Genomic DNA, 12,622 nt, shown 5'->3' with positions numbered 1-12,622 from the left:
CACAAAAGTTATACAGAGCCCCAGAGAATCCTTCACAGATTTCTTACAAAGGCTATCTTCAGCGGTAAATAGAATGATACCAAATTCAGAAGCTAGACAGATAATAATAGAATCTTTAATTTTGAGAATGGGAATGCGGCATGCAAAAGAATAATCAGGCTGTTAAAGGCAAGACCAGCACCCTTGGAGGATTGAATCAGAGACACAAATACTATTGAGTCTCATAACCATGATAATATGTGGATAGGAGAGGTTATATCAAATGCTTTGAGGAAAAATGTCAGATGTTTTGGTTGTGGTAAACAAGGTCATTTGAAAAGGGAGTGTAAACAGGGTGTTCCTAGAAAGAATGTTTATTCAAGGAACAATGGCAACAGAATACCCCTCCCTTCTGGATTATGCAGAAGGTGTGGTAAGGGTAAACATTGGACCAACAAATACAGATCAACAAGGGACAGACAAGGTAATCCTTTGCTTCTACCCTCAGGAAACTCCCAGAGGGGCCTCATGCAGACCCACACAGCAAATTCAGTTCAGACTTTTCCTGTCATCATAGAAGAAACCCCTTCTCAGAGCAATTAAATAACCAAATGCCTATTGGAATAAACCAGGCTGCTCAAGGTGATAGAACAGCTGTAGCAGAGAGAACTGGAAATTAAGGAGAAACAATAAAGTGAATTATTTGGCAAACTTCTATTAATGAACAAAGACCAAAATTAAAAATACGAATAAATGACGTTTCTTGGAAAGTTTAGTAGACACAGGTGTGGATATGACAATAACTGCATCAGAATTTTAGCATTCAAATTGGCTTCTTCAGGAGCTGTTAGGGATTAGAACATTATCTCAAGTGAAACAGAGTGCAAGATGGCTCAAATGTATAGGACCAGAAGGACAGAGAGGAAAATTAAAGCCATATGTGGCTAATATAGCTATGAACTTATGGGGCTATGATCTATTACAACAATGGAATACCCAGATTAACATTCCCCCAACCTGAGAAACAAATCATAAACTAACACATGTTTTTGGGAGAAATATCAGAAGGTATTATTATAAAGAGCGTTCACCAGCCATCCAGATTGTACAAGAACAGGGCACAACAACTGCTGATCTTTCAAAGACATCAACAGTTCTACCTTTAAAATGGTTAACAGACAAGCCTGTATGGGTTCAGCAATGGCCTTTATCAACAGAGAAACTGCAGGCTTTAGAAGAGCTTGTATAAGAACAGTTAAATTCTCAGTATATTGAAGAATCAACCAGCCCTTGGAATTCTCCTGTATTTGTTATTAAAAAGAAATCTGGAAGCCGGGCGGTGGTGGCGCACGCCTTTAATCCCAGCACTCGGGAGGCAGAGCCAGGCGGATCTCTGTGAGTTCGAGGCCAGCCTGGACTACCAAGTGAGTTCCAGGAAAAGGCGCAAAGCTACACAGAGAAACCCTGTCTCGAAAAAACCAAAAAAAAAAAAAAAAAAAAAGAAATCTGGTAAATGGAGAATGGTAACAGACCTAAGAGCAATTAACAAAGTAATTCAGCCAATGGGCTCTTTACAATCTGGAATTCCTTTGCCTACTCTGTTACCTAAAGGATGGCCTCTAATAGTTATCAATTTAAAAGACCTTTTTTTTTCAATACCCTTACAAGAAAAAGACAGAGAAAAATTTGCCTTCACCATGCCTACTTATAATAATTCTCAGTGGGCTAAGAGATATTAATGGAGGGTTCTCCCACAGGGAATGTTGAATAGCCCAACCCTGTGCCAATATTTTGTACAACAACCTCTCAACATAGTTACTGACTCTCAGTATGCTGAAAGAGTGGTGTTACATATTGAGACTGCAGAATTTATCCCTGATGTGTCAGAATTAACTTCACTATTTATTCAGTTACAAGATATAATCAGGAATAGGAAGCATCCCTTATATATAACTCACATTCCATCCCATATGGGTCTGCCAGGCTCTCTAGAACAAGGTAATGATGAGATTAATAAATATTTGATAGGAAATGTGCTGGAGGCCTAAGAATTTCATTAAAAAAACATCATGTCAATAGTAATAGTTTAAAAAAGGATTTTTCTATAACCTGGCAAGAAGCCAAGGAAATTGTAAGGAAATGTCCTACTTGTTCTTTTTACAATCAGACTCCACTACCAGCAGGATGTAACCCAAAGGGTACTCAGAGGAATAAAATCTGGCAGATGGATATGTTTCACTTGGCAGAATTTGGAAAATTGAAATATGTATACCACACAATTGATACTTACTCAGGATTTTAATGGGCAATGGCTTTGGGTTCTGAAAAAAACTGATTCTATAATCACACATTTGCTAGAAGTTATGGCCATCATGGGTATACCTGTACAAATTAAAACTGACAATGCTCCAGCATATGTGTCTGGTAAAATGAAACATTTTTTTTTGCTTATTACAATATAAAACATATTACAGGTATATCACATAATCCTACAGGCCAAGCAGTTATAGGAAGATCAAACAGAACTCTAAAGGATATGCTAAATAAACAGAAAGGGGTAACAAAAAACCACAGAAACAGATTACGTGATACTCTATTAACTCTGAATTTTCTCAATGCTAAAGGGAAAGGAATAACAGCTGCAGAGAGACACTGGATAACAGAAAAAAAACTACAGAATTAAATAAGCCTATATACTTTAAGGATGTGCTGACCTCAGAATGGAAACCAGGATATGTGTTACATTAGGGACAAGGTTTTGCTTTTGTTTCTACAGGAGAAGATAAGCTGTGGATACCATCAAAATTGATAAAGGTTTATTTGAACAAAAGAGACCTCTTAATTAGAAGAGGTGATAGTTCATCAACCAGCCTGACCATCTAATTTAAACTAACTTATACCACTAACAAATGCTTTTCTTTTTATTTCTTTTTTTTAATTCCTTTTGTTTGTTTGTTTGTTTTGTTTTTCAAGACAGGGTTTCTCTGCGTAGCTTTGTGCCTTTCCTGGAACTCATTCTGTAGCCTAGGCTGGCCTCGAACTCACAGAGATCCACTTGCCTCCCAAGTGCTGGGATTAAAGGCGTGTGCCACCACCGCCCAGCCAACAAATGCTTTTCATTTAATCAGATATAACTTGCCAAAAGGGAACCTCCCCAAAGTTAGGCTTCAGGAAGGGTTTTTTGGTTTTGTCTTTCAGGAGAATGAAGGCTAAGGAATCTGAAGAACACTGGAACATGAGACATCTGAAGAAAAAGGACAAATCATCTAGAAAAAAATGTCCCAAGCAAAGGAGTAAATTGGCCTATTGATATATCATCTATAAAATTTCATAAGTCTTCTTAAATGTTTGTTTCTGCTCTTCTCTACAGACACTAAACACAAATGGTCTTTTTGTAGTCCCAGTTCAATTAAAAATTAAAGCTTGCTTTGGAGTTGGAGAATGGCTCTCCCCTTCTCTAAACCCAAGCATTTTGTTAAAAGGAAAATGCAAAATCTCTGTATCATGTCAGAAGAAAGAGTCATCTTCTGATATGGGACAGAAGAAAACGAAAAAAATTGAAGGACTATTCTATTGCCACTAATCTCAATTCTTTGGTTCTATTTTGATTCTTTAAACTTTTCTTAAGGTATGAATTTTATATCAAAAGTTATAAGATTAACATATATATATTTTAAACTTTTGTTATTATATTAATAGTCATATAGAGTACTAACTAATTCTAGAAAAAAGGTTTCATTTAGCTGCCTATACATGTTTTTGTGTTGGAGTCTCTATCAGTTTTTTGCAGGGAATCATGACCAGGCCTAACAATGAATTTGAAGTCTCCAGAAAGATGATGGGGCCCCACAACAATGATTCCATGTGGACAATAATAATAATACACTGAGCTGACAAACATCACCCAAAGATCAGCTTTGGACTACAAACTGCTCAGAACAATTTTCTGGCTGTGGCTCTTTCTGGCACCATTGGAAGTATTATCATGTTACTCTTATTAAACATCATATTTTTAGTTTTGTAAAATTCCTACCTTTTGGCTATGACAGTTTCAAACTAAAGTCCTTATGATATAAGGATCCTAACTCCTATTACAAGGGAGCCAAAACCTCCTCTCTTTCACTTACATGCACATACACACATACACATAATTAAAAATAAAAATTAAAAAACTTATATTCATTACTAGAAAATAAAATAGTTCATTAAAATCCAAAGTCAGGTGGTAGTAGAGCATGTCTTTAATCCCATCCCTGGGGGGAGGGAGTACGTTCCTTCTTAGGCAGAGTCTACTCCCCTCATTACCATAGAATTTACAGAAGACTGATCATCTTTCAGCCCCTTAGAAAAATGTCTGGAACCACAGTTCTCCCAAAGATTCTGACAGGACACTACAGTACCCTTCCCAGATATTTTACCCATTTCCACAGCTGGGCACATTCTTTCTTAACAAATGATGTCTATTACCATCACTATTGGTAGGTCCCTGTTCTAATTTTTTATTCTGCGATACAAGAACCCAGAAATCTCATTGGGCCCTGTTGGGTTGCCCTATTGGCTGTGCCCTCTTCTAAGTTGCTACACATAGTTTAAAACAAGTGGTATTTGCCAGGCTGTGTCCTGCCCTGGGAGGCTCCATTTTACTTTGAGACAAGGTCTCACTGTGAACCTCTGACTGACCTAGAACTTCCTATGCAGACCAGGCTGGCCCCAAACTCAGACCTGCTTGCCTCTGGAAACTCTACCCTCCCAAACAGCTTCTGACCCCATTTTGGGGGAAGATAACTGCAGACTCTGGGTACACCGAGAAGTGTCACCATCTGTCAGGAACCATCTAGTACGGATTGATAAGTGACTTATTCCTGAGAACAGACAAGGGAGTCAATCTGTAAGCTTATCGGGATGAATCAAAACTATGGGGTATCAAAACACATGGGTGTATCAAAATCCTATCAGGAAAACCAGACCCAAGAACTTACCAGGCATGCCAGACCAAGGGACGGTCGGCCTCCCTCACCTGGGACCCACTATGAAATGGACACCTAACACTGCAGTGGAAGGCCCTATACCAGTCCATCGCCTAATAACTGTTGCGTGCCTCAAGAACCAACAAGCAGAGGACGCCCTTATTGTGCAGCTTTATCGGGTTACCTGCCATTACCATTATTTTATACTGGAACTATTGTTGAAAGAGGAAAGCAAATTTGACAGAACCTGTAATCCCCAAACTCGGGAAGCTGAGGTAGCAAAGGCCGGCGTGGGCTATATACAGCGAGGCTGAACTACAAGTGTGGGGCCCTGATTGAAAAACGGAAAAAAAAAAAAAAATGGGGGGCGTGGAGGGAAGAAAATAAGTTGGAAGAAAATGAGAGGGGGGGGGAATGAGAAAGAGCTAGGAGATAGGGAAGGGGAGAAAGAGGAGAGAGCTGTGACCGGCGTGACTTGGTAGCACATTAGCCACGTGCCTACAGCGTGCGGAAGAGCCCCGGCTGCCTCCGGGCCACCGTGCTCTTCCGGTCCCAGCAGCCCTCGCGACGGAAGTCGTCACGGGGCGAGCCCCGGCAGCGTCCGCGGTAACTTGCCATGGCGATGGGCAGCGGCGGTGCAGGCTCGGAGCAGGAGGACGCGGGGCTGTTCCCACGTGGCACCGGCCAGGTGAGGCGGCGGGTGGCGCGGCCCGGCGACGGCACCCACCGAGCTCGGAGCGGCGGCCGAGGCCGAGCCCGTGAGCGCTCGAGCCCCATGCTGCCACCCCATCCGCCCGAGTGGCTGGGAGCCGCGCTTTGGTCCTGGGTGACTGTGAGGGATCCACATGCTGCCACCCCATCCGCCCGAGTGGCTGGGAGCCGGGCTTTGGTCCTGGGTGACTGTGAGGGATCCACATGCTGCCACCCCATCCACCCGAGTGGCTGGGAGCCGGGCTTTGGTCCTGGGTGACTGTGAGGGATCCACATGCTGCCACCCGATCCGCCCGAGTGGCTGGGAGCCGGGCTTTGGTTCTGGGTGACTGTGAGGGATCCACATGCTGCCACCCCATCCGCCCGAGTGGCTGGGAGCCGCGCTTTGGTCCTGGGTGACTGTGAGGGATCCACATGCTGCCACCCCATCCGCCCGAGTGGCTGGGAGCCGCGCTTTGGTCCTGGGTGACTGTGAGGGATCCACATGCTGCCACCCGATCCGCCCGAGTGGCTGGGAGCCGCACTTTGGTCCTGGGTGACTGTGAGGGATGCGCGGGCACAGGGACAGGCCGGCAGAAGCAATGAAACCAGTTAGGAGGCATTGCAATGCTCCAAATGTAGGTCAAGACCCAGACGTTAGCAGTGAGACTAAAATACTGCGTTCTAGATAGAGCTTTGTAAATAGAAGGACCAAGTTTCCCAGATAATAGTTGTTAAGAAAATTTGAGAGAGAAGGGTAACTGATAGCTGAAAAGTTGCTACTTACTGCAATGCCCTGAGGTGAGGAAGACAAGGAAGACTTGTGGTGTATCAAGTGTGTACGACGGAAGGTCAGAGCCAGGCTTCATGGTGCTTGCTTACAGTCACAAGCACTTGGGAGATGGAGGCAGGAGGCTCAGGAATTCAAGATCGCAGAGTGCACTCGAGGCCTAAACGACAGTGAGACTCCGTAAGAGTAAAATAAACACTTTTATTTTTATTTATTTATTTATTTTTTTATTTTCGAAACAGGGTTTTTCTCTGTGAAACAGTCCTGCCTGCCCTGGAACTCACTCTGTAGACCAGGCTGGCCTTGAACTCACTGAGATCCCCTGCCTCTGCCTCCCGAGTGCTAGAATCAAAGGCGTGCGCCACCACCGCCCGGCTAAATAAAGACTTTTAAATATAAAGGAAAATGAGAGCCTGGCTGGTGGACCGTGCTTGTGACAATCCCAGCTATTTGAGAGGCTGAGGCAGGATTGTGAGGTTGAAGCTAACCTGGGAAACAGAACACACTCCATCTACAAAGTTTAAAACATTAGGAGGTCCCTCTTAGTATGCTAAGTGTGCTTTCTGCCTGGAGTGTCAGGTGGGAGAAGAGATTCAAGGCAACATTTGGCAATGCTGCTTTCCCATCTTTGGGGACAGCCCAGCCGTTCCTTTGCCTTTTAGCTTCAGCGTAGCCCTGTGGTCTGGTTCTCTCCTTAAGCCACACAGTTTCCTGTGCTTATTTGTCATCTGGATATCTTCTTCAAGCCCAGTGTGGTGGTGCATACTTGTACTCCCAGGGGTAATCTTATTTATTGAAGATTCTATTTTGTTGTTGTCTCTGTTTTCAGACACATCTCACTATGTAGCCCTGGCAGGCCTGGAACTCTCCATGTAGACCAGGCTGGCGTCAAAGAGATTGACCTACCTCAGCCAACCATGTGCTGGAGTTAAAGGGGTGTACCACCACACCTGGTTTAAAGTTTGCTTCACTCTTTCGTTTTGTTTTGTTTTTGAATTCTGTAGCCATATTGGCCTGGAATTCAATATGTAGACTGACTGACCTGGAACGCTTGGTGACCCTATTGTATCTGCCTCCCAAGTGTTGGGATTATAGATTACAAATATGAGCTATTATAATTTGCAGGTCATGGTTTTGGGTTGTTTTTTTGTTTGTTTGTTTTTGTTTTTTTTGTTTTTTGAGACAGGGTCTTGTGTTGTAGTCTAGGCTGCCTTGGAATCTACTGTGTAGTCCAGGCTAGTCTTCAGCTTGCCTTGGCAATCCTCCTGCCTCAACCTTTTCAGTGTTCAGATTATAAGTATGTATTACTACAACAAGTAGTGCTAGGGATTGAACTATTGAACTGGGGGCCGTGAACAAAATCCCCCATCTCCTAGTACTTTCTGTTATATGTTTTTAATTAAAGCTATCTGCCCATAAACTATTTGTATTCTTTTTTCACTTCAGAGTGATGATTCTGACATTTGGGATGATACGGCATTGATAAAAGCTTATGGTAAAGCTGTGGCTTCCTTTAAGGTATGAAATGTTTAACCACTCTTTTCTGTTTCCTCATGTCATACATTTTTTTTGTGGGGGGGGACCCTGAGTAAATTGAGGCTTTCTTAGGTGATGGGACCTTGAGATCGTCTTATAGTGGTAACGGTCATGTTAGGAATGGTGACATTTTAACAACATATTCCTCCACAGCACGTGCATTTATTTCTATTACTGTTTTCATAGCATGCTCTGAAGAATGTTGACGTTTGTGAGGAGAGAGGAGAGAGGAAGTTTGTGAAACTTCAGATAAGCCAAAAGGCACAGCTAGAAGAAAACCTGCTAAGAAGAATAAAAACCAAAAGAAGACTGCCACGCCTCCCTTGAAACAGGTTATTTATTTATTGAACAGGGTCTTGCCCAGCCTGAGGGAGAGGGTTGCTGATGCTATTTAGAGTGAATGAGGCTGTAAACTGAGTCAGCAGTGTTGTTTTCTTAAGCTGATAGAGATGGAGAGATGATATACACACATACAATCATGTATATTTTTTCCTTCTGTGGTGCTGGGTATTAAACCCAGAGCTCCTTGCATTCTGAGTGTGTGTTGGTAGCTGATCAGTAACTCTACCCACCCCCTCTTCTTTCCACACAATTCAACAATCCAGAAACTATTATGGAAAAACAAGAGTTTTGGTAACTAGGTCTGCTAATTTAAAAGCAGAGGTCTGGGGTCGGAGTATAGTTCAGTAGTAGTACACACCCAGCCTAGTACACACCCAGCCCTGGGTGTCCCAGCATCAAACTCATACTGAACTAAAACAAAGCCCTGTAGACGAGCTGAAATTTTTGTTTGTTTGTTTTGGTTTTGGGTTTTTTTTTAAGTAAATGTTTTGATGCCTCATTAGCCAGTTCATTTTTACCCAAAGGGGAAGGGTATTGACATTTGAGGAGCACTTGCTTTTTTCTGGCCAGTGTTGGATGTGTCATACACTTTCAGTCTGTTTTTTCTTCATGACACATTTAGGCAGTAGAGTACATTGCAGCCGTTCATCATTACAGCCGTTCGTCTGTCTGGGAAAAGGGGATGCAGGGCACTAAGAGTAGTGTCGGTAATTAAGTAGATGGAGGGTTGGAATTGCAGTTGGAGAGCTGGATGATGGTTTGTTCTCTTCCAAAGAAGTAACGTGTGCATGTCTGTGTCTTTCATGTCTTTCGTAGTGGAAAGTTGGTGACAGATGTTCTGCCACTTGGTCAGAAGACGGCTGTGTTTACCCAGCTACCATTGCTTCCATTGATTTCAAGAGAGAAACCTGTGTTGTGCTTTACACTGGATATGGAAACAGAGAGGAGCAAAATCTGTCTGATCTCCTTTCCCTAACCTGTGAAGTAGCTAATCATGCAGAACAGAGCACTCAGGAGGTAAGGTGGTGAATATGTCTGTTCCTGAAGGCGGGGACTAAATACGGAAAAAGCATTATAAACAGTTGTCACTTGACCCACCGAGGCGTTATATAACATTCTCATTCTCCCTATTCTCTTCTCATTGTCTTTTTGGCAGGGCCATACAAATGCTGGGCAAGTGCTCTGCCTCTGCATAGCAAAAATGTTTATTTTTCTTTATAAAGAATGAAAGAAAGTCAAGCTTCAACAAACGACAGTGAAAACTCCTCCAGATCCCTCGGAAGTAAACCACACAGCAAGTCCAAAGCTGCTGCATGAAACTCGTTTCTCCCTCTACCACCCCCAATGCCAGGGTCAGGATTGGGACCAGGAAAGGTAAGCGTTCTGTTCAGAAAATTAGTTATGAAGGAAGTAATTCCCACTGGGACCCTTGCTCTTTCATTAAGTAATTTATAGCTTTCCCATGAAACTGCTTTTCCCAGGCCAGAATCCATAAAAAGGAAATGCAAGGGTGAAGTAAAGAGTTGGGGGTAAATAGCTCTCCAGATTGCCATGGGGTAGTAGACTAATAACTAGTACACTTTCCTTTTTAAAAATCTTTTTATCACATTTATGGGGGGGGGGTGTATTTGCGCACATGCTACTGTGGAAGTCGGAAGTCAACTTGCAGGTATAGACTCTCATCTTCCACCATGTTGTTCCTGGGATAGAACTGGGCTGTTTGGATGTCAATTCAGACACACATATAGATAAATGTAGATGGCATTTAAGTGAGAAAGGAGGGCATTGGGGCTAGTCTGACCAGGAAACAATAAATGTTTGAGGACTTAGTTTTTTCTTAAACTCTAGCACTTTCTATTTAGTGAGTTCTGGAATTTAATGAGTTCTTCAGTTTGTTCCTTTGTTTATGGGGGGCTGGGTTACAGACTGTGGGACCTTGCACCTGGGAGGCGAGTGCTGTCCCCTGAGCTACACCCTCCGCTTTAGTGAGTGAGTGAGTGAGGTCACGTCATTGGTCAGGAGTATCACTGACAGTGAAGGGAGAAAAGGTGAGCTCCAACTTAGTATTTTACTTTGTGATTGTCACTTTTTGTTTCTGTTGTTTGGGGTTCGTTTGTTTGTTTGTTTGTTTGTTTTGCAGGGGGTGCAGGGTCCCACTCTGTAGCCCAGGTTTCTCTGAACCACTGTAGCCTAGGCTGCCCTCCAAACTGTAGCAGTCGTCCTGCCTTAGCTTCCCAGTTGCTGGGGTTACAGGTGTGTGCCACCATGCCCAGCTTGGCTCAGTTGCCCTTAAAGCATATCGGAATGCTATAGACTACTTTTTAAAATACACATTTATTTTCTGATGGCATTTTATTAAGTAAAATTAGTACGATATCTCACATGAAACAGACTATTTATTTGGTTGTTCTTGTAGTGCTGGGGAGCAGACCCAGAGCCTTGCACGTTAGGCAAATGCTGCAGCACCCAGCTGTGTCCCCAGTCTCGTGGTTTTTGTGGCAGGGTCTTACTGTGTAGTTTAGCCTTGCACTGGCCCAGCTGCCTTGAAGTCAAGATCCTCTTGCCTGTCTCCTGAACACTGGGCTTGTCAGCTGTGCATCGCTAAGCTGGGCTCAAGGGCTTTTTGTTTTGTTTTTTAAGCAGACCAGATTAGCTTTGAACTCACAGAGATCCCCCTGCCTCTGTCTTCTGAGTGCTGGGATTAAAGGCATGGGTTACCACCCCCAGCAGGAGGCAGGGTTTACTGCAGCCCATGCTGGCTTTAGACTCCTGTGAAACTGAAGATGGCCTTGGACTGCTGATCCTCCTTTCTTGTACCCACCCCCATTCCCCACCCCACCCCATGCTTGCTATCATGCTTGGTTTGAACTGTTTATTCACATTTATCTAGTGTGTGTCCCATTCTTTTAACTTTTCATTTGCTCTTTACAGGGTTTCAGACAAAATAAAAAAGAAGGAAAGCGCTCACATACAAATTAAACAGTAAGTCTGTTATTGTAAGAACTAATCTTACCTTTGCATAACTTTCATAGCTTGTGGAAATGAGTGTTTTGAATATTTAAAAATTGAAATGTCAAAAAGTTTATGTAAAACTTCAGTAAAGACATTTTATTTATTTATTTATTTGGTTTTTTGAGACAGGGTTTCTCTGTGTAGCTTTTTTTTTTTTTTTTTTTTTTTTTTTTTGGTGCCTCTCCTGGATCTCACTCTGTAGACCAGGCTGGCCACAGAGATCCACCTGGTTCTGCCTCCGAGTGCTGGGGTTAAAGGCATGTGCCACCACCACCCCACTGACATTTTATTTTTCAAGTGTGTGTGTGTGTGTGTGTGTGTGTGTCTATGTGTAGCCAGAGGAGAGTGTTAGATCCCCTGGAGCTTGAGTTACATGTAGTTGTCAGCTCCTTGACATGGTGCTGGGAACTGACCTTGGGTCATGTAGAAGAGTAGCAAGTGTTCTTAACTGCTGAGCTCTCTCCCCAGCCTCACTAAAGACTGCTGAAAATTAGATTAAATATTGAACTATCCCCACTTAATCAAATTTTCATGATGTCAAAGTGTCATCTCCCAAATATCTGGTGGTTGGTTTGGTTATGTGGGCAAAACATGCTTTATGAGAAAAGATTCTGAGGCTGGCCTTCAGCTCTATGTTGTCTTGCCTCAGTCTCAGAGTGCGAGGATTATAGATACGCAGTATCACACCTGGTTTAGAATCTGGTTTAGGGTGTGAGGATAATTGCAGTGTCATTGGCCACTGGCCAGTCAGGCTTGCTGCTTTTGTGGGGAGTTGGGGCAGTAGGGATTGAACCTAGGGCCTCACACATGTAGGGAGCAAACACTCTGCCACTGAGCCCTATCACCAGCCCCACATGCACTTTTTAAATTAAACTTTTTTGTGTGTCTGGAGGTTTTGCCTACATGTGTGTTTATGTACTGTGTGCATGCCTGATGTCCTCAAGGCTAGAAGAGGGTATTGGATCCCATGAAACTGGAGTTATATATAGGTGGTTATAAGTTGCCTGGGTCTTCTAACAAGAGCAGTAAGTACTAGTAACCACTAAGCCGTCTCTCCAGGACACCCCGCTCCCACTTTGATAAATGATGCAGTGTACAATACACTGCATTATCTATTGTCTTAGTCCCTTGCTGTGGGATGTTCTGTATGGCAAATGTGTTGCTGATTAGTCAATAAATAAAACACTGATTGGCCATTGGCTAGGTTGGAAGTGTAGGCGGGACAAGGAGGAGAATAAAGCTGGGAAGTGGAAGGCTGAGGCAGAGAGACACTGCCAGCTGCCACGATGACAAAAAGCATGTGAAG

The 12,622-nt window shown here is 43.2% G+C and overlaps 1 long non-coding RNA gene across 5 annotated transcripts in view; it reads left to right on the top strand.

The window, feature by feature from the left end:
* Positions 1-5,522: 5,522 nt before the first annotated feature.
* Positions 5,523-12,622, top strand: part of LOC128113481 (uncharacterized) — a 29,145-nt gene continuing 22,045 nt past the window's right edge. For 3 of the 5 annotated variants that reach the window (XR_008219493.1, XR_008219491.1, XR_008219490.1), the window contains exons 1-6: positions 5,523-5,634; positions 7,873-7,944; positions 8,149-8,294; positions 9,121-9,321; positions 9,461-9,678; positions 11,236-11,286. This is a non-coding gene — a long non-coding RNA (uncharacterized LOC128113481). Of the gene's footprint in view, positions 5,635-7,872; positions 7,945-8,148; positions 8,295-9,120; positions 9,322-9,460; positions 9,679-10,229; positions 10,353-11,235; positions 11,287-12,622 lie in introns of all 5 variants that reach the window. The other 2 variants (XR_008219494.1, XR_008219492.1) reach the window with 1 other exon arrangement.

Source organism: Peromyscus californicus, unplaced genomic scaffold (assembly GCF_007827085.1).
Source record: "Peromyscus californicus insignis strain IS unplaced genomic scaffold, ASM782708v3 Scaffold_18__1_contigs__length_77618521, whole genome shotgun sequence".
Lineage (NCBI taxonomy): Eukaryota > Metazoa > Chordata > Mammalia > Rodentia > Cricetidae > Peromyscus > Peromyscus californicus.
This window is presented reverse-complemented; position numbering and strand designations above follow the sequence as displayed.